Source organism: Heterocephalus glaber, unplaced genomic scaffold (assembly GCF_053883595.1).
Source record: "Heterocephalus glaber isolate CG9 unplaced genomic scaffold, H.glaber_assembly_v1.0 deba00001465, whole genome shotgun sequence".
Taxonomy (NCBI): domain Eukaryota; kingdom Metazoa; phylum Chordata; class Mammalia; order Rodentia; family Bathyergidae; genus Heterocephalus; species Heterocephalus glaber.
In genome coordinates this window covers 4026418-4048637 of record NW_028258312.1, presented here as the reverse complement: position 1 = coordinate 4048637, position 22220 = coordinate 4026418, and the positions used below count along the sequence as shown (strand labels likewise).

General features: G+C 38.1%; 1 long non-coding RNA gene across 1 annotated transcript; it reads right to left on the bottom strand.

Annotated features, from left to right (window-relative positions):
* Positions 1-840: 840 nt before the first annotated feature.
* On the bottom strand, positions 841-22070 carry LOC147826549 (uncharacterized). Its single transcript, XR_015438909.1, has 3 exons — positions 21787-22070; positions 10503-10652; positions 841-3005 (listed from the first exon to the last, which is right to left on the bottom strand). It is a non-coding gene; the product is annotated as an uncharacterized LOC147826549 (long non-coding RNA).
* Between the last annotated feature and the right edge of the window lie 150 nt (positions 22071-22220).

Sequence of the window (22220 nt, the reverse complement as noted above, 5' to 3'; positions counted from 1 at the left end):
AGGAAGCTATTAGCCCTGGAGGACTTTGAAGGCAAGGCACTGGGCAAAGATGAACACCTTGACTTCAGCCTTCTCACATTCTTCTCTCTTCTCTGGTACCATCAATCAAAGCATATAGAATATTGCTGGTATGAAGCATACCAACTTCTCAGCACATAGCAGTGTGTGCGAATTCAGGACAGCAGATCTGGAGAGGCGAAGGGAGATATCTAATGCAGAGAAGAATGAAGCAGGAGCTTAGATCAGTGCTTCACCTGTCAACAGACACAGCAAGACAGGGAGAGCGGCTTGTGAAAACACATATTTGTAGGCCCTATCTCCAGCAAATCTAACTTCACTAGATCTAGAGACGAGCAAGAAAATTAGTGCTACCTCTGGTGCTGATCTACAGATCACAATGTTGTGTAGCACCAGCCTGACATTTTGAGATAAGGCAATGCCAAACACTAAGATGTCTAACAGCACAGTATCCACTCCATCAGATTAGTTTAAGAGATTTTTGCTTTACTTTCTTAACACACTATTAGCAACCCTGCTTTTAACACAATTTGCTCATACTTAGAATTCAGCAACAATGACAGTTTTGAATTTGTAAGTAAGAATGTAAAACTTATTATGGGCTTAGCACTTTTCCACATGACTCCTGAGTAAAATTCCTCTCAAAAAAAGCTATTGCATCATACAGAGTAAGCTATAAATATTTCATTTCCAATACGCACAAAGGTTAACGTGAGTACAGACATAATTTTTACTGTTGAAGTATATATAATTTTTGAAAAACATAATTATAAAAGAGAATTGGCATTAGATAATTTCATTAAAATATTTTTCTTCAATAACCTTTTTAAGGTGTGATGGTTAACTTTATGTGTCATCTTTACTAGGCTAAGGGACTTCCAGATAGCTGCCAAAACATTTCTGGATATGTCTGTGAGGCTGTTTCTGGGAGAGATCATCAGTTGAGCTGAGCTGAGGAAAACAGATAACTCTTCCTAATGTGTGGCATCATCCACATTACTGAGCCCCTGAATAGAACAAAATGCCAGAGGAAGGGCCAATTCACTCTCTGCTTGATCTGAGACATCCATCTTTTTCTGCCCTAGACTTCAGAGATCCTATTCTCAGACTTTCAGACTCAGGTAATTCCACTATTAGCCTCTTCCTCCAGGATTTCAAGCCTCTGGATTTATACTGGATTATATCACCAGCTTTTTAGTGGTGATTGTGGAATTTGTTGACTTCCAAAATTAGAGGAATCGATAAGCAAATTGCTCTAAAAAAGGAGTTCTATCAGTTCTTTTTTCTGGAGAACTCTAACACATAAAGGAGCTATCTAAACTAAAACTAAATCAAATAAAACACCTAGAAGAAATATATAGAGAAGTAGAAAAGCTTGGGAAGTCATCTCCCTAATATTCTTGGGTAAAAGCCAAATTCCTTCTTATTTGCTATTCCCTGTTACCATCATTTGATAAGAATAATATAGAGTCAAATAGCAGTAATGAAGCTCAGTGATGAAGTACTCAAGGGTTCAGAAGGAAGAGGGAATGAAGTATTTGAACAGACAGATCAATCACATTGTACACACATGAGTCAGCTGGTGTCTCACTTCAAAAATAGTTATTTTATTTCCCATAGCTACTTCTAATTGTCTCTTTCCTTTATCAGTCTAGTTTGTCAGTAGAGTGCATTGAATTGCTTGTCCTGCTTCTTTACTTTGCATTTATCCTGTGCCTAATAACTTCTGACTCCCAGCCCTTCCAAAATTACCATGACAAATACTGACTTTGGTTATTTGATCCTTTCAGCAGCAATAAATTCCGTGGACTTCTCCCTCATTTGTCCGGTTTCTGCGGTGTCGGTGTTGCTTTCTGTTTTCTTATTTTGTTGGTACTCGGGATCAAACTCGGGTCCTTGAGCTTGCACAGCAGGAAGCAAAACCACTGAGCTCAATTCCTGGCCCTGGTGTTGCTTTCTTTTAAGTCACCTCCTACATCCTTGGTGATTTCCTCTTACAACCTTACTAAATCTAGAGTCATGTTACTCAGACTCTCAGACATTTTAAAAGTTGTCCAGATCATCTGGACTAAGAGTAATTTAATCTACAACCTTCAAACAATCTTAACAAGAATCCAATTTATCCACATTTTTCAAAGACTCCTATACTACTCATATTTTTTTTTAAATCTCATAGTTGATCTAGAGCCTCTTACACCACAATTTCTAAAATTCTCTCTCCTAGATCCTAATATTAAACTGTTTCATTATTCTCCCCCTTCTGCCAACCACCTCTTTATTATATAGATGTAATTATCCTTTCTGCTTTGCCTTTTTCTTGCTATTTTGCAAAGTAGAATTAAGAAAGTAGGGGCCAAATATAAAGTATTTTTTTCTGTAAAGTACGTGTATGGAATAGAAGAAAAGTAATGATGTGCACATAAATATTTTTGTTGAACTGTATTCTCCTTCTCTTTAGTTAGCCCATCTTGCTCAGCCTTCCCCTAAAATGCTGGCATCTCCCCCAAGTACTTATGATTGCATTTTTATTATTGGCTTTTCTCAGACACTTCTGTGATTCTAGCACCCTCTCTGAATGAGAACCATGAATACTTTTTTCTCTGGCCCATCCCTCCCACCTAAACTTCAGACTCATAATGTAATAGGCATCTCCACTTGGATAGCATTCAGACTTCAATATTGAATGTTCTCCAAGTGTCACTCATCATCTTCATACATGCTTTTCCTCCAATGTTGCCATTCAATTGCCCTTCCTTGTTCAGCCTAGAAAGCTGACCATCATTTTGAGGTATTTCTTACTCCCTCAAAACTCATCTCAAATTAAGTTATTCAATTCCAAAGTTTCAAATACATTGCTCCTTCCCTATTCCTACATTTTTACCCTAATTTATATCATTTATATGTCTCCTAAACTCTTTCAATTGCATTCTTTTACCATCACACTGAGTTCTCCTCCAATCAAATTTCTTCACCCTTGGCAAAGTGACCTGAAACAAAAATATCATCTTTATCATTTCCTACTTCACTAATTACAACACACCAGTGCCTCCCCCATTGCCTATAAGATTATGGGCTCTGGCTCCTAGGGCAGAGAAGCTGAGCCAAGCAGGCACCAGAAACACCCCCCCCACACCGCAGAAATGAGAAGACAGGTAAACAAGCCTCAAAAACAGACTTCCAGATCACCTACAGCAACCCCAAAGGGAAATGAGATGGAACAATCTGATACTCAACTACCTGGACTCCCTGAACTGGCAACAAAAGAGGATCTGGGAAAAATGAAATCAGAAATAATTACTCAGATAACAGCAAAGATTGTGCTCATGGTGCAAGACATGATTAATAAATCTAGAGAGGACACAGATTAAAAAAAAAAGAATCTGAGGAACATGATGGAATCCCAACATAGGAAACAAATGGAATCCATAAAACAGATGCAAACAGATTTCCAGGAGATTAAAAACTCCATCGAAAGTCTGTGCAGCAGAATGGAGCAATGTGAGGATAGAATTTCAGATATAGAAGAAAAGATTTCAATTAGTGACCAAGAAAAGAAAAATTGCTTTAAAACTGTAAAGGAACACGAGAAATCAATCCAGCAGCTTCTAGATGATGCAAAGAAGAATAACATAAGACTGATTGGGGTCAGTGAAGAAAGAGGAGAGAGTGCAGATGACACAAAAAAAACTGTTCACAGAAGTGATGGCTTAAAACTTCCCAAGTAGGGGAAAAGAACTTGACATACAGATAAGTGAGGCATATAGGACTCCAGCTAGCCTTGATCAAAAAAAATCTACACATAGGCATATAATAGTTAGCATTCCAGAAATCCAACAGAAGAACAAAATTCTACAAGCAGTTAGAGAAAAGAAACAAATCACATACAAAGGAAAGCCCATCAGAATCACAGCAGACTTCTCAATGCAAACCCTCAAGGCAAGAGGAGCTTGGAGTGATGTATTTCAAGCCCTAAAGGAAAACAGCCTCCAACCCAGATTGATGTACCCTGCAAAACTATCTTTCAAAATTGATGGAGAAATAAGATACTTTCATGACAAAGAGCACCTCAGGAACTTCGTGAATACCAAACCGGCACTCCAAAAAATTTTAGACAATACTCTAGGAAAAGACAATGAGGACCACAACCTCAGGAAAACCAGCAGAATGAATCCATTGGGCATGACAAATTAAACGCAAAGGGGAAGAATCCAACAAAAAGAAAAAGTCATGACAAGGCTTTTAAAACTTTTAACTTCATCTCCCTAATGAGTGTAGAATTCAATCTTGTTATTGTACTGATTAGAATTTTTCTGATTCTAGAGTTGCACGCCTTTCCTTGTGCCATACTGGCTATTTATCATCTTCTTATGTCTACTTTTCAATTGGGTTGTCTATTAATGAGCTGTAAGAGTTCTTTATATATTCTGGTCATAGGTTATATGGATTGTAAATATGGTCTGTTTAAGGACTACTTTTCATTTTAATGATGTCATTTAAACTTCTAAATTTTGATGGAATCTCATTTATCAATTTTTTTCTTTTATACATCATGTCTTTTGTATCCTAGGTAGTTCTTGCCTACCCTGAATTCATAAACATTTTGCCTTAAAATTTCCTCTTAAAGTTTTATACTTTTAGGCTTTCTTATTTAGGTTCATAGATCCCTTCAAGTTATTTTCATGTATGGAAATAAAGAGTTGAGGTTAATTTTTTATATATGGATACCAAGTGTTCTAGTGCTGTTTGTTGAAAACACTATCTCTTCCTCGGCTCTTGAATTGAGTTTATATTCTATAAAATGATAATGTTAAATAATCTTTCAAAACTCAGTGGACCACATATGTGTGGTTCTATTTTTAGATTCTGTGTTTTATTCCAATGATCTATATGCCTTTCCTTACACCAACACTGCCTTGATTACTGTAGCTTTAGAAGAAGTTTTAAAATTAGGTACTAAATGTCTTCCAATACTATTTTGTTTGTTTGTTTGTTTGTTTAACTTTTCTAGGTCCTTTGTACTCCTACATAACTTTTAAATTTCAATATCCAATTCTTCATTTATAGCAAGTATATGCAGACCTGAATTTTTATGTATACCTTGTGTTTTCTAATCCTGCTAAATTCAAATACAAGTTCTAGGGGCTCCTAGAGATTTCTTAGTATTTTCTCTGTAGATCATCATTTCATCTACATAAAAAGATTTTGCTTCTGCCTTGCCAATCCTATCCTAATTGTGTCATTTTATTGCCAGACTATTTTGGTTGGGCCTAGTTTTCAAAGTTTAATGGACAGATAAAGAGTAAGCATATCTGCCCTTGTTCCCCACCTTAAGGAGAAAGCTTTGTATCTTCTCCATTTATATAAGGCATTCTCGCTGGAAGTATGGCGTACATATCTTTAATCTATTGAGAAGTTTCTGTTCTACTTCTAGTCTCCTGATAGCTTTTACCACGAACAGCTGTAGAATTTAGTCCAATACTTTTTCTCCAACTAGTGACAGGATCATATGGCTTTTTCCTTTCCTCTGTTAAAACGATGACTTTTGGGGGTGGATCTTCCAATGCTGAACCAACAGTGCCATCCCTATAACAAAACCACTTTCTACATAGTGCCAGATCTGACTTCTAATAGTTTGTTTTGTTAAACAAATTTCTATCTATGTTCACACTTTTTTCTTCTATTATCTTCATCCAGTTTTAGTATTAGCACAATGTTGATTTCCTAAAATGAGGGGAGAAGTGTTCCTTCTTTTTTTTGCTTTAAATGTTTGATGTAATTTATCAGTTAAAATGTATATGAGCCTGCTGTTGTCATATAGGTAGGTTTTCAAGCTAGGAATATACTTTCTTTAATAGGTGCTATTCAAATTTTTTCATTTCCTCCAGAGTTAGTTTCATTAATTTGTCTTCCTAGGTACTTCTTAGAAGTTGTCAAATTTATTTCAAAAAAGATTTTTGTAATATGCTTTCTATGCCCTTTTAAATTCTGCAAAATCTGTGGTAATGTCTCCTAGATCTTGATATTGTAATTTTAAAAAATGTATAATTGATATTGTGTAATAGGAAGAAAAGCTCTGAAGGAGCAGGAGAAGTGGGAGGGGTAGGGGAAAGGAAAAAAGGGAAAAGAAAAAAGTATGAGAAAAGGAAAAAAATGGAAACAAAATATTTGCAAATAGGGAAGGGTGGAGGGGGTGAAGGGAGGGCAGGGAAAGGGGAAAAAAAAAGAACCAAGGTACTCATGTAAAGGTACAAGATCTCAATGATGTATGTAACTGTATTCTATACCTGAAATGTACCAATAAACTTAATGGGGGAGGAGATTATAGGCTCTACTTGCCTTTTTACACTGCAGCTCTTTTGAAAGTTTTGATGATCCCTCACAAACCATGCCAGTCCAGCTTCTGTCTTGACTCGTAATTTTCTCTCCCTCCAAATGTCGTTTGCACTCCTCTGAATAATGCTCACTCATCACTTTGCCCTCTTGCACTACACAGAGCTAAATGATTCACCTTGATATTTCTGTTCCCGTTACATGGGATTTATCATGTGTAATTTCATGTCCATTTAGTTTCTGATTCTCTACAGATTAATATCTTATAAGGTATGGAAATTCAAGATTAGTGGAGGAAGAAAATCACTGAACCAAAAATCATGATGATTTAAAATAAGGCTTAGATCAGATGTTAATCTATAATGAAATCTTGAATAAGTCACTGCCTTTCTCTGGTCCATCTTTAATAACAGAGGCTTGGACCACATAAACATAATCTACCATGCTCCAATTCTACTCTACATCATCCATACACCTTTGACATGTTTGAGAGAATATTCACATACTACCCTTTCTCTTTGTAAGACTTAATCTAAAATAGTTATTTTCAAACCCTGATTCACTACTACACTTTAAAAGATACAGATGGCTAGGTCTTATCCCAAGATATTCTGATTTTGTTGCTCTAGTGTAGCACTCTAGCATCAGTACTTTTTCATAAGCATTCCAGATGATCCTAACATGCAGTCAAGATTAAAAAAACATTGACATAAGATGACGATCCTCAAAGTATGGTTTCTAGACCAAAAGTATCAGCATCACTTGGAAAATTGTTAGAAATGAAATTCTCAGGCTCCTCCTTAGATCTATTGAATTGGATCTCTAGAGGTGATTCTAAATGAGTGCCTCTTGAAATTCTTCCCACTTGAGTCCACCAAATAGGAGTTAGAGATCACTGCTATAGTTTTCAGGGCAATATACCCCTGGTCTTTATCTTTAAAGATGTTCCCACAGACAAACAAAACTAGCTCCAAAAGAAGTACTTATGCTACTATTGCATCTTCTGAAGAGAGTGCTTTCTTGGCTAAATTTTCATTTAAAAAAAAGCTTAGAACATAAAATAGGATGATGGAATATGTTTCAGAGAGCAAAGACATATCTCTGGTTAGGATTAGAATGGGAGTGAGAGTCGGACACAGATGTCACTCACATGGCAAGGGTCCTTGGAAGCAGATCTGCTGGAACTGGCGATGGTATTACCTCCTTCTCTCATATATAAAGCTTTTTTCCAACCCTTTCTCACAAATTCTTACATGAAATATATGGTCTGAGGCTAGGTTACTAGAAAGTCAAAATGCAGAGAATTGAATATTTGTCCTAATCAGTGTCCTGTGAAATTGAGGAAGCACTGGTTTTAAAGCCCTACAACTTGACTGATCTTGCATTAACAGTGACATTTCAGCTTCCCAAGAGGTTTTGTTCATAGGACCCTCTTGTCCTCTATGAGAGAAGCAGATCATAGCAGCATGAGCCAAGTTCCAAATTCTTAACCCATTCTGCCCACTAAGTGTAGGTGGCATTCATGCTCTATGTGGCCCACAAATGAATTTTCAACCCTGAAGCTTCCTTCTTATTTTTCCAAGAAGCCTCTCTTTCCTAAATTATAGAGCTTTGGGACTGTATTTATTTAATTATTAATTTATTCTTGAACAAAATGTTTCTATTTGAAAACAATCTATTTGTTTTACAATTACCACATTTTGAATAACAATTATTTATTTGTGTAATTACTTGACTAGCTCTCTCAATAGACTGTAAGTCTTACTAAAAGAAGACAGCATCTTATTAACCACAATATATCCAGCACTTAGCACTTGATCAGCAGCTAAAAAATATTGAGTGAAACACTGATGGCTGTTCCAAGTGTAATATAAAGGAAGAGAAACTATGGACAGACTATGGACAGACATGGCAGCTTATAGCAGTCTGGTGCAAGTATAAGGACAAATACAAATTAAAAATAAAAAGCTAAATTCTCCCTCTTGAAAATAAGGAAAGAGACTTCATTCCTGTTTTCTTAGAAATTTTACTTTAAAAAGTCAATATTTTCTCCTCCCTTTGAAAGACATGCAATTTTTTAAATTAATAGGACTTTTGTCAGGTTTATGAGGTGGAAATGTCTTTCTCAAGTTCCTGAGAGCAGGCTCTGAAATCCAAGTATCAAAGAAATAGGACCCAACATCCCAGTTTCTGTGGGTAGCTAGGACCCTAACTTTAGCAGGCATCATTCTCCAAGTTGCAAAACTACCTCCTGTACTAAAGGTATAAAAAATATATTTTTCCTCTGGGTAAGCCAATTAAATAATACACAGTCACCCTAATTACCAAGTAATAAAAGGTCGAGCTATGGGTCACAAACAGTATTGTCAACTCCTCTTAATTGGGGAATAGATAATATTTATCTTGAAAACATGTATGTGAAATGTTATAGCTTCCTGCCTATAAAAAGGACAAGATTTCTCCCTGTCTTTGCAACTTCTTAGGGAATTTCCTGTGATAAACCACATTACATTTTGGTTGAATCCTTATCCAATAATAGAACTATTTTCTGTCTCTATGACCTTTGCAGAGAGGTTTTCAGGGATGGGAGAAGATTTTGTTTCCAGTTACATTTCCCCAATACAGCCAAGGGGCATCCATTGGAGAACAGATAAGAGAGCAGGAGTTATCTGTGAAGAGAAGTAGAAGAGTGTTTCACTCTTATGAAAAGGACTAGCTGCAAGAGAAATGCAAGGAGGAGCCAGGTATTAAAGAGCCTCTAAAGACTTTTTGGCTTTATCCTGAGAAGAAAGGAATATGCAAGGTCGTGTTATAAAAGGATTCTCCTTTAGAAATCATCACTCTTATATGTAGAAAGGATTGATGTATCAGTGGATATATAACAAAATGAAAGAGAAGAGAGATTGAGTTAATAATATGAGTGATAATAACAACAGTAGTAATAATAATCATGGTAATCATAACGAGTATTGAGTCAGTGTTAGGTTGATCACTCTTCTCAGAACTTACATGCATTGTGATTAATTTTCAGAACTCTGTGGGAGTTGGTTTATTATAATCTCTGTTTACTGATGAGAACTGAATCATAAACAGAATAAAAGACTTTTTCAGTTTTTATAAGACAGAGCTGGAGTTTGAACTTTGGTTTCAGGGACAGTTTCTTTACCAACTACCCTACACTATCTCCTGGTATTACAGTTTGAATGAGGGTGATAGCAAAATTGGTAGGGTTAGGTGGGCTGAAGTATTTGTAAACTATTTAGAAACTGAAACAGATGGGGTGTGAGGATCGAGAGGGTATAGGAAATGGGCAAAAACAAGGTGTTAAGGATGTTGCTTAGTTTCCTATTGGTGCAAGCCAGCTATTCATGGAAGCAGAAGCACCAAGACCACAATGGTTTTAGAAACAGAGCAAAATAAGATGAAAAACAGTTGCCCTGAGGAACCTGAGTGGAGATGTCCCATGAAGCATTCATCATACAACTCTGGAGCTTGGATAGAAAACAGATCTGAGCACATGGACAGCAGCTGCAGTTGTAGGAGCAGACCAGAGCACCAAAAGAATGAGTACAGAAGTGAGACAAAGCTGGACCAACTACAGGGCAACATTAAAAAAAGGAGAGTCGCCCCCATAGCAGGTTTAAAAGAAACATCTAAGGACAAGGCAGATGTAGCCATAGGTAAGGACTTTCTGAACAGAACCCCAGTTGCACAGGAAATAGTTTCGAGAATCAGCAAATGGAATCACATTAAATTAAAAAGCTTCTGCTGTGCACTCGCAGTGCACATCCAAAGTTCTGTGTGCTCTTCCGTGTCAGCAAGGGCAGGCTGTGCGCTCTCGGCTAGGCTTGTGCAGGTGATGCGTGTGCACTTTGCACATAGTGCTGGAGGTGAGTTGCCTGGCCCTGCCCCAGGAGCCGCCCTGCGCTGGGTCCGACGGACGCTGACAGAGGAGCACCCGCAGCGCCCCATGAGACCCCGGGAGGACAGGACCTCCCTCAGAGCGCAGCGAGGGGAGTACAGGAAGCGGAGGGCTCCTTTGGGAAAGATGCGATGAACATTGCGCTCTTTACAGTAAGAGCCAAGAGAGTCAGAATAGTAAAGATACAGCTCAGTTTGGGAGTTGATGGCCAAACAAGTATGAGATTTCTTACCAGATTATGGCTTCTGGTGGAGCAATCACGTTGGGCATCTTCAGCCTACCATATTGAATATCCTGCTTCATCATACAACAAGTTAACCTCTTACAGAAAACGTCTCTCAGTGTGAGATTATGTTTAGTGATCCGGGATGCAGGGATGATACTGTGAATGACAAGAGAGAGTTAGAATTGGCTCCTATCTGGATGTGGGGCATAGGCCTGTGATGCCAGCACTCAGGAGGCTGAGGCAGGAGGACCACTGTGTGCTTAAGGCTAGCCTAGATATATACTGAGGCTCTGTCTCAAAAGGGAAAAGAATTCTAATTGATTACTAATTTGTTGATATTTTGCATGCTGTTCCTGCCTTAGATGCAACTATATAAAGGGCTTTTGGTCTTATAATCATATTGTACCAATGAGCAATATGGAATTGATGAGGGGAGTCATTATGAAATAAATCTGATATTCTCTTCAAAAAAAATTAAAAAGTTTCTGCACAGCAAAAGAAACAACCAAGTGAAAGGACAATCCACAGATAGAGGTGGGGGATTTTTGCCAGTTATTCCTCAGACAGAGGACTGATAGCAAGAACATATAAAGAACTAAAAAATTCAGACCCCCCCCCCAAATAAAAGACCAATCAAAAATGGGCAAGCAAAATGAACAGACACTTTACAGAAGAAGAGGTACAAATGGCCAATAAATACAGTAAGAATTGCTCAACATCACTGACCATTGGAGAAATAAGAGTTAAAACAACACTGAGATTTCATCTTATCTCAGAAAGAATGTTTATTACTAAGAGCTGGAGAGGCTGTGGGAAGAAAGGAACTCTTCTATACTGTTGATGGGAATGTAATCTAGTACAACCACTATAGAAATCAGTATGGAGGGTCCTCAAAAAACTAAAAATAGAAATTTTATTTGACCCAGCTATTCCCCTTCTAAGTATCTTTGAAAGAGAGTTAAAATTAATGTATTAATACAGAGATACATACATAGCCATGTTTATAGCACCACAAACCATAATAGCTAAATCTTGGAAGTGGCCCATATAGCCATCAACAGATGAATGGATAAAGAAAATGTGGTATTTACACAGCATGGAGTACTATTCTGCCACAAAAAAAGAGTAACTTGAATCATTTGCAGGAAAATGGAAGCATTTCGAGGCCATAATGTTATATGAAATAAACTAGGTTATTATCACAAGGTTAAATATCACATTGTTTCTCTTATATGAGAAACCCAGAGTAAAAATAAAGAGCAAATTAAAAGATAGATAATAGGAAGTAGGGGGATAGAGCCTTCTCAAAGGGGAAGGGGATCGAGAGGTGGAGGGAATGGGAAGGAATAAGGGATGAATAAAAGGAATTGGAGTGTGTTATGTACACATACCAACTCCACACAAGGAGTATAAATATTACGTACTACAAACATGGACAAAAGGAGGGGAGGGGATCAAGGGCTGCAGGAGGATGGAGGAAGGTAAAAGGGATGAAAAAAGGAATTAAGATGTGTTATGCACATGTACCAACTTCTCACAAGGAATGTAAACATTATTTCCTACACACATGTACTAATAAACTAGAATTGAAACAAAGGAGGACAAGGCAAAATATTAGGGGATATGGTAATTGAAAAGTCCAGAGAAAGAATGTCTCTGATGGAGGTAGCCTTAATGTCATTTAAAGCTGTCATAAAATCTTCTCAGGCTCAGAGAGAGAAACGACAACCTTCTCTGCCAAACCATCAGCCTGTAACTCAGTTTCATGTAGATATGTAACACAGTAATACTTCCACTCGGTTTTTATTTTAAATGTTTAGACTACGATCATTTTTACTCTATTGGTATACCATATTGCCTTCCTTCTGTGAAAGCTATGTAAAGTAAGATATCACACATTTTCCCACTGCCTCAGGAAGAAAATGAAGTCTGATCCATAAGCCTCTGAGAATTTATCTCTCTAAGATTGTAAGATCAAAACCAGCCATTTTCATGGTCTCACTCAAAGGCTTTGTAGATCTCAAGGATGCTATTTATTCTGCAACCTTCTCTTGTTTGTGACCCACATCATCCTATTAGTATCATTTTACAAGTTGACAAGCAATTTGACATTTTCCTTTGGAAGCAATTTTGGGCTGAGTTAATGTTGTCTGCAGAGATTTTTAATTTTTTTTTTTTAAAAACCTGTTAATGAGATTTGTGCATGGTTTGGGTAAGCAATGCAACCTGTTATTTATGTTTAAAGATTGTGGAGAATGATTAAATAACATTTTCATTCTATGTATCTGGGAAACTTCATTTAGTTTTGCCCCTGACATTGAAGAGAGCTTTAGGGTTTTCTTTTCTCTTTCCCTTTGTTCATTCTCTTCCAAAGTTTTCCCCTCTTCTCTTACCCTCCCCATCACTGGATTGTTTATCTTTAGTGGCTTGGAAACAGGCTTGCCTGTGATTTTCCACTTAATGTCTAGTAAAATGGAATTTTTAGAAGTGTTTCTACCATCTGGCTGCATGTGGGTGATGAGGAAAACTCTCTCCATGACAGCTAGAAAGATATTACAATACCCACCTTCCCAGAATGGTCAGGGACTCCAGTTAAAGTGGCTAAGGGCCAGGGATTTAGCTCAGTGGTGCCTCTGCCTGCCTCAAAAGTGGCTAGGCCGGTATACAAGACAAAATCAGGACTGTAAGAATTGAGGAAGTAAAAAACTAATGGTGGGTCTTAAAGGACTTGGAAATACTCTATTTACCCCTTCCTAGTCTGTCCATACTGAGTCCTCACAGAAACAAGCCTGTGGTGGCTATAATTTGTACAAGAATCTGCCAATCCTGTTGTAGCACTTGATATGGGTAATGATAGCACAAAGTAAGATGTGGGGCAATGAAGAGCATACCCCTCGGTACAGTGCCAGATAGATTGCTCCCCTCCTTCAGTTTGACAGTTTTGCAAACAACCAAAATTTGGCCCCGTTTAGTTCTGAGTATCCATTCCTGGCTTTACTGTTGATTGGCTGATCATTTAGCAAATTCTTTAAGTATCTGGACTTTGCTTACTCTACTGTGAAGTGCAAGTGACATGCATTCTTTCCAGGGCAGGGGGTGGGGAAAGAGAAAACAGCACTGCTGCACATTGGCTTGTGTATTCTTTCCTTCCATTACAGGTCAGGTCCTAGTTGGAATACCTCTTGTAGGAGTGTAAGGAGTCATTGCTTCTAAATAAATAAATGAAAAGCATTCTCTTTCAGCTAAAGAAACATGAAAGATGTTAAGCTGCCTCAAACTCCCCTGCAAAGAGGTAGACTCAAACTGGCAGAAGGTAGAGGACAGTGAGATTTTCTGGAACTAGAAGGAACTCAAGCCAGGGAAGAGGTGTTTTCTGTGGAGGATTGCTTGGTGTGCTGAACACTAATCCTTCTCCAGATGGAAAAAAGGGAGGAGTCGCAAGTTTCCTGAACACTTTATCCATAACAAGCACAGTGCTCCACAGTTTTACATGGATTATCTTATTTAAATACAACTGAGTAAGATGGACATGATTTTGCTTTGAGGAAATAGGTTCGGGAAGGTTGTATGATTTATTGAAATTGAGGTGCTGACAGGGCTACCTTCCTTTATTTGGGCATGAGGGGAAAATCCATTTCCTTGATTTTTCTAGTGTCTAGAGGCCACCCACATATTTTACCTTGTGGGTACTTTCATCATCATGTATCGTTCTCCAACTCTCTTTTTCCACATTTTAAGTTTCTCTACAAAGGCTCTGGGTAATGTAGGATACTCTTGCTAATATCAGCTGAATAGCCACTTTAATTTCATCTGTAACCTTGATTTCACTTTGTAAAATAATATGCTCACAGGTTCTGGGCATTAGGATATGGACATCTTTGGGGAATGAGACAGCCTTCTTACTAAAAGTATATTCTCTTATCATAGAAAGCAACATAGTTTTTTGTAAGTACTGGTTTACTTGCCTGCTTCTACAGTAGGCTGTGAATTTCTCTTACTTCCCCAGCATCTACCATGAAGCTTGTTCCATGGTCAGTGACAATTGTAACTTCTAGGCATGCTTGCTACGGAAGGTCAGAGAAAGTTCAATTAGGCAGCGGCTCAGGAAAGACTTTCTGCAAAGTGATTGTCTTTGTTTTTGCTATTTCTTTTGCCCTAGTGCTCTATAGATATCTTAAAAAATGTTTGTGGAGTGAATGAATGAATAAGTAAAGGTGAAATTTGAGCTTGTCCTTGTATGCCAAGTGCCACTTAAGGCTCAGAATTTAAAACTGAGCCTGGAGCTCAGTGAGGAGATAAAAATAACGTCTGGTGTTGAGGGCTCACGGAAGGGAGGTCTGGGTCATAGCCAGCTTTGGGAAGTACTTTTTGAAGCAAACACTTCACAGTGCCATTGCACACCCTATGTGATGCCACCTGCACTCTCCCCCTTCGCGATCTCATCCTTCCCTATCAATACCATCAATAGGCTGAAAGCTTTCCCCTGTATGTATTTAGACTTGACTTCTCCGTGGAACTCTACACTCATGTATCTAAGTGGTTGTTTGATATTGCCATGCAGATATCTAAAAGGCATCTTTAAAATGCATGTACTGCAAAACGTGTACTACTAAAAAGTATATAAAAAGCATCTAAAATGCTTCAGACAGATTTCACTTGACCCCCTCCACAACTCCTCAGTTTCATACCTCCTCTCAACTTTCTTTTGCCCCAGGCTTTCACATGTCAATAAATGGATACTTCAGTCTTTCAATTGCCTAGGAGGAAAACCAAGGAGTCATGCTTTTATTCTCTAGTCTCCCTTTTTCACATCCCACACTCAACTCATCAGCGCATCCTATCTATTCTACCTTTAAAATATTTCTGAGATTCTACTACCATACATCTCTCCCATTAATTGTAGTTCAAACCACATCACCACTCAACAGGACTCCTCCAACGCTCCCCTATGAGCTTCCCAATTTCATTGTTGCCCCCTTATTCTCACCAAAGTAGCCAGAGAAATCTTTTTAAGATTCTAAGTATACCTCCATTCAAAGCCCTCTGGTGGCTCTGCGTCTCACTTAGAGTAAAAGCTAAGGTCCTCAGGAGAGGCTACTGGTCCCTACACCATCCAGCCCCAGCCTCCTTCCTCTCTCTGTGCTCAGAGAGCGCACTGCCCTCTCTCCTCGCACATGTACACTCTGCTGATGATGTGAGAAGAAAATCTTCTATAAATTCCTGAAGGAAGACAGAATGGCCCTGCTGTGGAAGTTGTAGGGCTGAGGGAATGGAGCTCACTGCATAGGCCAGAGGAGAATCTCAAATACCAAGAAAGAATAAGTCATCGAGGAATAACCCATGAACCTTGATGAAAGAATGGTATTCCCAGTGCAGCTGACCCCTTGACAGGCCATTGACTGGCTCTTCCAATTCCCTTCAGGTATACTTGTAAAAGTGATAGTGGTATATGTCTAGCTTGATACTTCTGACCCAACATCAAGGAAGCCCAGAATACTCTCCCGTTTAAAATACACACGTAATAGGCTTGACTTTGATTTTCCATGCAGGTTGTCTTGTTCATCGGTCATCTTTGTGGAGCAGGTGTTTCCTTTCCCCTGAATGGTATGAATAGATCCCTAGTGGGTATGTTAATTTAGTCAAATATTGACCAGCTTTTTCCTCAGCGAAATGAGTAACTTATTTTGTTTGATGTCTACAATTTCAGATGGGACATGACATAGTATAATGCTGCAGGATATGGCTTTCTCCATACAGCCAACTGGTATAATCATGATCTTGACCTAAGTAATTCCTTAATGTCCAACTTTCTATCACCTTGATCTGTCCTGCAGGTGAAGCTATAATGAGGCAGGTGTGGCCTTTTGAGTCATAGCTGAGAACAGACCCCTTTGACATCTTGTTTTCTACTTGACCATTGCAATGCTCTGGACACTCTGATCCATAGCTCCAGATCTCATCCTCAGCCTGCTGGAATTTTCCCTTTGCAAACTGATTCCTTTCAAAGGCAGTTTCCTCCTTGCCTCCCCTTCAAATGTGCAAAATCAACTCTTGAACTAGAAGAAATACAGGAAAGATATACAAATACAGGAAGAGCCACTGCCCCCAAACAACCCAGCTGCAGTCCAGGAGACAAGGAAATGCACAGCCTGACAACCTGCTTGGCAGAGTGGGAGTAGGGAAATTATACGGAGGATCACTAAATTACTTTCACAATAAGTTATCACACATGAAATGAAATCCTACCTCTAGATTCTACGCAACTTTATACAACAGGCCCGTCTCTACTTCTCTTTATAAAATGCTTGTCCTATGAAGTTGTTATAGCTTTCTCTTTCAAAAAGAGAAAGGAATCAGTAACTCGTTATTCAGTCTTTCATCAAATACTACTGTCTATTATATGACAGGCACCAAAGATAATGCAGTATGTTCTAATGAGGTTAACAATCTAACGGAAAAAAGAAGCTTAAATAAAAACAAGGAAGCTGCCAGTCATGTAGAATCAAAAGAAAGAGCATTCCTGGCAGAGGAAACAGCTGATTAATACAAAGGCTCCTAGGAAATTACCACTGCACCCCAGGAATCCAGAAAAAGGCTGCCATGGCTAGATTGTGATGGGTAAAGGTAAGGATGGGGAGGGAACAGAAATCACTTCACATGAGACTTAGGAGAGGGTAAGTACTAGCTTGAATTTCACATTAAGCACAATTGGAAGAGTGGTATGTTCTGATTTAAATTTTAAAAGATTACACTGTCTTCTCTATGTAGATGACTGCAGGAGTAGAAGTAGAAAGACTGGTCATTTAGAAAAGAAAATATGTGCCTTGGACTATTCAAATCCATAGACCTTTCCACCAGTTAAGTTGTCTTAACTGGTTTCCCACAGTATCTGTGTGCATGCTTTTAGAGTAAAGTATCTTCCTTTGGGATGTATATGAGCTGGACTTTGTGACTCTTTCTGAACATCCAAACTATTTAATCTTTGTGTCCTATCTAAGTCTGGTAACTTTATGGGTCAAAGTCATAGAATATTAGGAATGTAGAGCTGGTAAGAGGCCATATGATGTGTTCCTTGCCTCAGCTTGGGTATAATTAGATCTTTGGTGCCCAGATGAATGTCTAATTTTTTTGCCAATAAAGTGAAATTGAATTCTTTTTTCAATTTTTATTTTTATTAGTACATGTTCAGAGCACATAATGATTACATTTCTCATGGAGAATTGTACATGTGCATAACATACTTTAATTCTTTTTTCTTCCCTTTCTTCTTCCCTCCCTTACCCCTCCCTCCATCTGTTAGTCCCTTTACCTTTTTTTGGGTACCAGGGATCGAACTCAGGACCTTGCGCTTGCAAGGCAGGCACCAGAACCACTGAGCTAAATCCCGGGCCCAGTTCCTTTCCCTTTTGCAAAAGGTCTATCTTCCAATTTTCTATTATCTATCTTTTATTTTGCACTTTATTAATATTTTGGGTTTCTCGTATAAAAGAGAAACCATGCAATATTTAAGGTTATGTCTGATTTATTTCTAATTTTTAAATAAGCTTGACAGTTTTATTGAGAAATAATTTATATGCAATGAAATTCATCTATTTGAGATGAAAAAGTCAGTGGTTGTTAATATATTCACAGATGTGTGCAACCATCGGCACAAAGTGTTTTCATCACCCCTAAAAGAGAGCTTATACTCATTAACAGTCATTCCCAATTTCTCATTCCCCTCAATGTAGGTGAGCACTAACCTACTTTCTGTTTGTTTAAACTTGTTTTTACTGTAAATTTTATATAAATAGAACCGTAAAATATGTGGCCTTTTGTGACTGGACCCTTTTGCTTTTTATGATTTTAGCACTGGTCCACCTTGCAGCATGTACCAGTCCTTTTTCGTTTTTGGTGATGAATAACATTCTGTTATATGAATACACTACATTTTCTTTATCCTTTCATCAGTTGATGAGCATTTCAATTTTGTACATTTTGGCTCTTGCAAATAATACTACTATGAGCATGTATGTACAAGTTTTGTATACTATATGTACAAGCATATATTTTCATTTATCTTGAATACATACCTTAGAAGGAAACTAATAAATTTTATGGTTATGTTCTTTTATATTCATTTGAAGAACTGCCAGAAGGATTCTCTGATGGCTTTCCACTTTTGGAAATATTCCCTGTACAGTGTAAGAAATTTCCCTTTATACCTGTTGTGGCTTGTATCTAGATGTCCCCCAAAAAACCTCATGTGCTCATAGGTGAGGCTTTTTAGGGGTGGCCAGATGTGGAGTGTGAGATACTGGGATTAATGGTGTGTGATAACTAAATGGGTTGTCATAGTTCTGAGTGTTGATAATGGAAGCCCCATACTGGGTGTATGTGGCACTAATCAATAAGCATATAGCCTAGATGGAATATAAAGGGATAGAGGGAAAGCAGGCTTGCTGCTACTGCTTGCTGCTTTGTTGCCTTCTGCATGCCATGCCATGAGCTATTTCTCTTCTGTGACACCCCTATTCCATGCTACCCTGCCTTAGATCCAGCTGACTGTGGACTGAAACTGCTGAAACTTCCACAAACTGAGCTAAAAGAAATCTGTCCTCCTTTAACTTGTGGATGTCAGGTATTTTGTTCCAGCAATGAAAAAAGTAACTAAGACAATATCCCGGATACATATATATATATATATATATATATATATATATAGAGAGAGAGAGAGAGAGAGAGAGAGAGAGAGAGAGAGAGAGAGATTTAGTACTTACTTATAATACAAAAGGAATACATTCAATATGGGGAGTTGGCACATGTCCATATTGTATTTTTTTCCCATTTAGTTTATCGGTACATTTTAGGTATGCAATACAGTTACATCCATCATTGGGATCTTGTACCCCTACATGATGTATCTTGGTTCTTATTTTTTTCCCCATTCCCCTGCCCTCACCTCACCCCCTCCACCCTTCCCTATTTACAAAGACTTTGTTTCCATGTTTTTCTTTTTCTCATATTTTTTCTTTTCCCTTCTTTCCTTTCCCCTTCCCCTCCCATTTTCCCATTCCTTTGAATATTTTCTTCCTATTTCACAATGTCAATTATACATTTTGATTCTTATTTACACTGTTAGTTTTTCACACCACAGAAACTATTCGGTATTTACACGTGTGTCCTGTTTATTTCACTTAAGAGTATGTCCTCAATGTGCATCCACTTAGCTATAAATGTCTCTAGTTTGTTGTTCTTTATGGCTAAGTAGTACTCTATTTTGTTAAAAAAAAAAAAAAAAAAACCCATATCTTCTTTATCCAGCCTCCAGGTGATGGGCATTTGGGCTGCTTCCAAGTTTTAGCTATTACAAACTGTGCTGCTATAATCATGGGTGTGCATATATCGGTGTGGTATGATTCTTTTAATTCTTTGAGGAAGATCCCCAGCAGGGGAATAGCTGGATCAAATGGGACTTCCAGTCCTAGTTCTTGAGGTATCTCCATATTGATTTCCACAGTGGTTGCACCAGTCTACACTCCCACCAGCAGTGGAGCAGTATTCCCTTCTCCCCACAACCCCGCCAGCACTTGTTATTGGTTGATTTCATGATAGCAGTCATTCTTTCTGGGTTGAGGTGGAATCTCAACGTTGTTTTCATCTGCATCTCTCAAATGACCAGTGATGTTGAACATTTTTTCATCTGTTTATTTGCTGCTTTTACTTCTCTATCTGAGAAATGTTTGTTCATCTGAGATGCCCACTTTTGAATTGGGCTTTTACATATTGCATTTTAATCCTTTGTGCTTCCCTTCCCATCCCAGATGTATACTTCTTAAATTAACTTCCCAATCAGAAATTTTCCTTCACAACAAATTTAAAAATTTATTTTTATGTTTGAAGATAATGTTAAAACTATCATTCCTTAGTTTCCTCCTAAAAAACTAACAGTGAGCACTTTAGCTTATTTTTCTTTCCTCCTATTCTTTTAACTACTTTATAGACTCCTTCACTTAAAAATCCAGAAGTCAAACAAGATTTGGAACCTTAAAAATGCTCTGAACAATGCTGGCAATTACAAAAGATTGCTTTCATACTAACAGACCATATATATAGTTTTCTGTCATATTTGTAGCCACTTCATTGACCCACAGGCTTTCCCACCACACTCTCTCCTTTAACTGTTTTGCACGCTAAAATTTAAATCCAGTGCTCATCCAGCTCCTGAAATTGAGGCTTTCCTTCATGTCCATCCTTACTTATTGATGAAGTGCATGTATTTCTCTATTTTCGCTCCGTAAAACCAGAACATGTTTTTGGAGGCCAGGAGAAGGACCTCTTTCTCTGGAATGAAACTTGTTTTAAATTAGCAACTCCCACTGGGATTTTCCTTGAAAGAAACTGAATCATCCTTCTTCCTATGTTCAATGCAATCATTTATCTTGGATCACAGCTCTTTAGGGACCAATGCTTTCTATTTGTTTGTTTATTCATTCTTTGCTCAACAAGGAGTAACTGAGGGTCAGGCCCTGTTCTAGCTTCTGAGGAAACTGTAATGACCAGAACCAGATCAAGTCCCTGCCCTCATGAGTTGCATTAGCAAAGATTGTACAGTGTAAACATAAACAAACTTGTGTTTTAGAATCACATCTTGTACAATGGACTTTTTATTTTCTTGCATAGTCTCCTCCTTTTTTATATAAAGCTGTAAAAGAGTGGCTTGTTCATAATCATAATCACTTGCTGGTAGGGCTAAACTGGATGGTAGGTGTTGGACCACCACACTGTGCTAATGGAAAAGGTTTGATATGCTGCTTGAACTGACAGACATGAGTTTGTGCAGCATTTCATATTTTCAGGAATACTCATAAGATGTTAGTAGGCACTACCACAGATTTTGGAATGAAAGAGTATGAGGAACATGGAAAAGACAGGAAAGCAAGAAGTAGCATTGAAAGCTTCTTTGTTAAAGTGGCCTGGCTCCCTTACTTGAGTGAGCTTGTATGAAGTCAGACTTCCAAGCTGTAGTAAACTGTGAGCACACATATATGATTTCATGAATCTTTCACAAACAGATCTCTTTTGTTTTCCTCAAGGGAGATGGAAAACTTATTTTAGAAGATAGGCAGTGAATTCTCCTGCTTTAAATTTCAGAGTTAGTATGTCATTTTTATGTTTCCAACAGCTTCCTCCTTCTTTGTTTTTTTCTCAGCATTCCAGATTAATGGCAATTTTCCATCTCAAAAGCATTCCAAACATTTTACCCACACAGATTAGAGGGAGGCTGGGCTCAAGGATCTTGTGCACATACCTGGGCCTTTTTAAGCAGTGTGGCCTTTTTCTCAAGGATTCACTTTAGACTGTAGAAGAAGGTGGGGGAGATAATTGCAAAATTATATTCTTTAGAAGCTCATCCTCAGGGTTGTTCTTTGAAAAGCTTCTAGTTTTTCAGCCTGTAAAAACCACTTCTTGATGTCTACAGTGGCTCTGATGCTGAGTACCATGAGCTTTCCTCCACTCCCCATGCCAGAAATCATCCATGTTGGCTCCATGCTGTTTGGACATCACGCTCTGTAATCACATCCTTTCATTCTAAAACCTCTTGGGAAGCAATGAGGAATTGATGGAGCAGAAAAGAGTAGAAATAAAAGTAGACTTATACCGCGGAAATGGAAGGTTTATACATTAAGATAAAAAAATATTTACAGGGGAGCATTAAGGTAGTTTAAGAGTAAAATATTTACA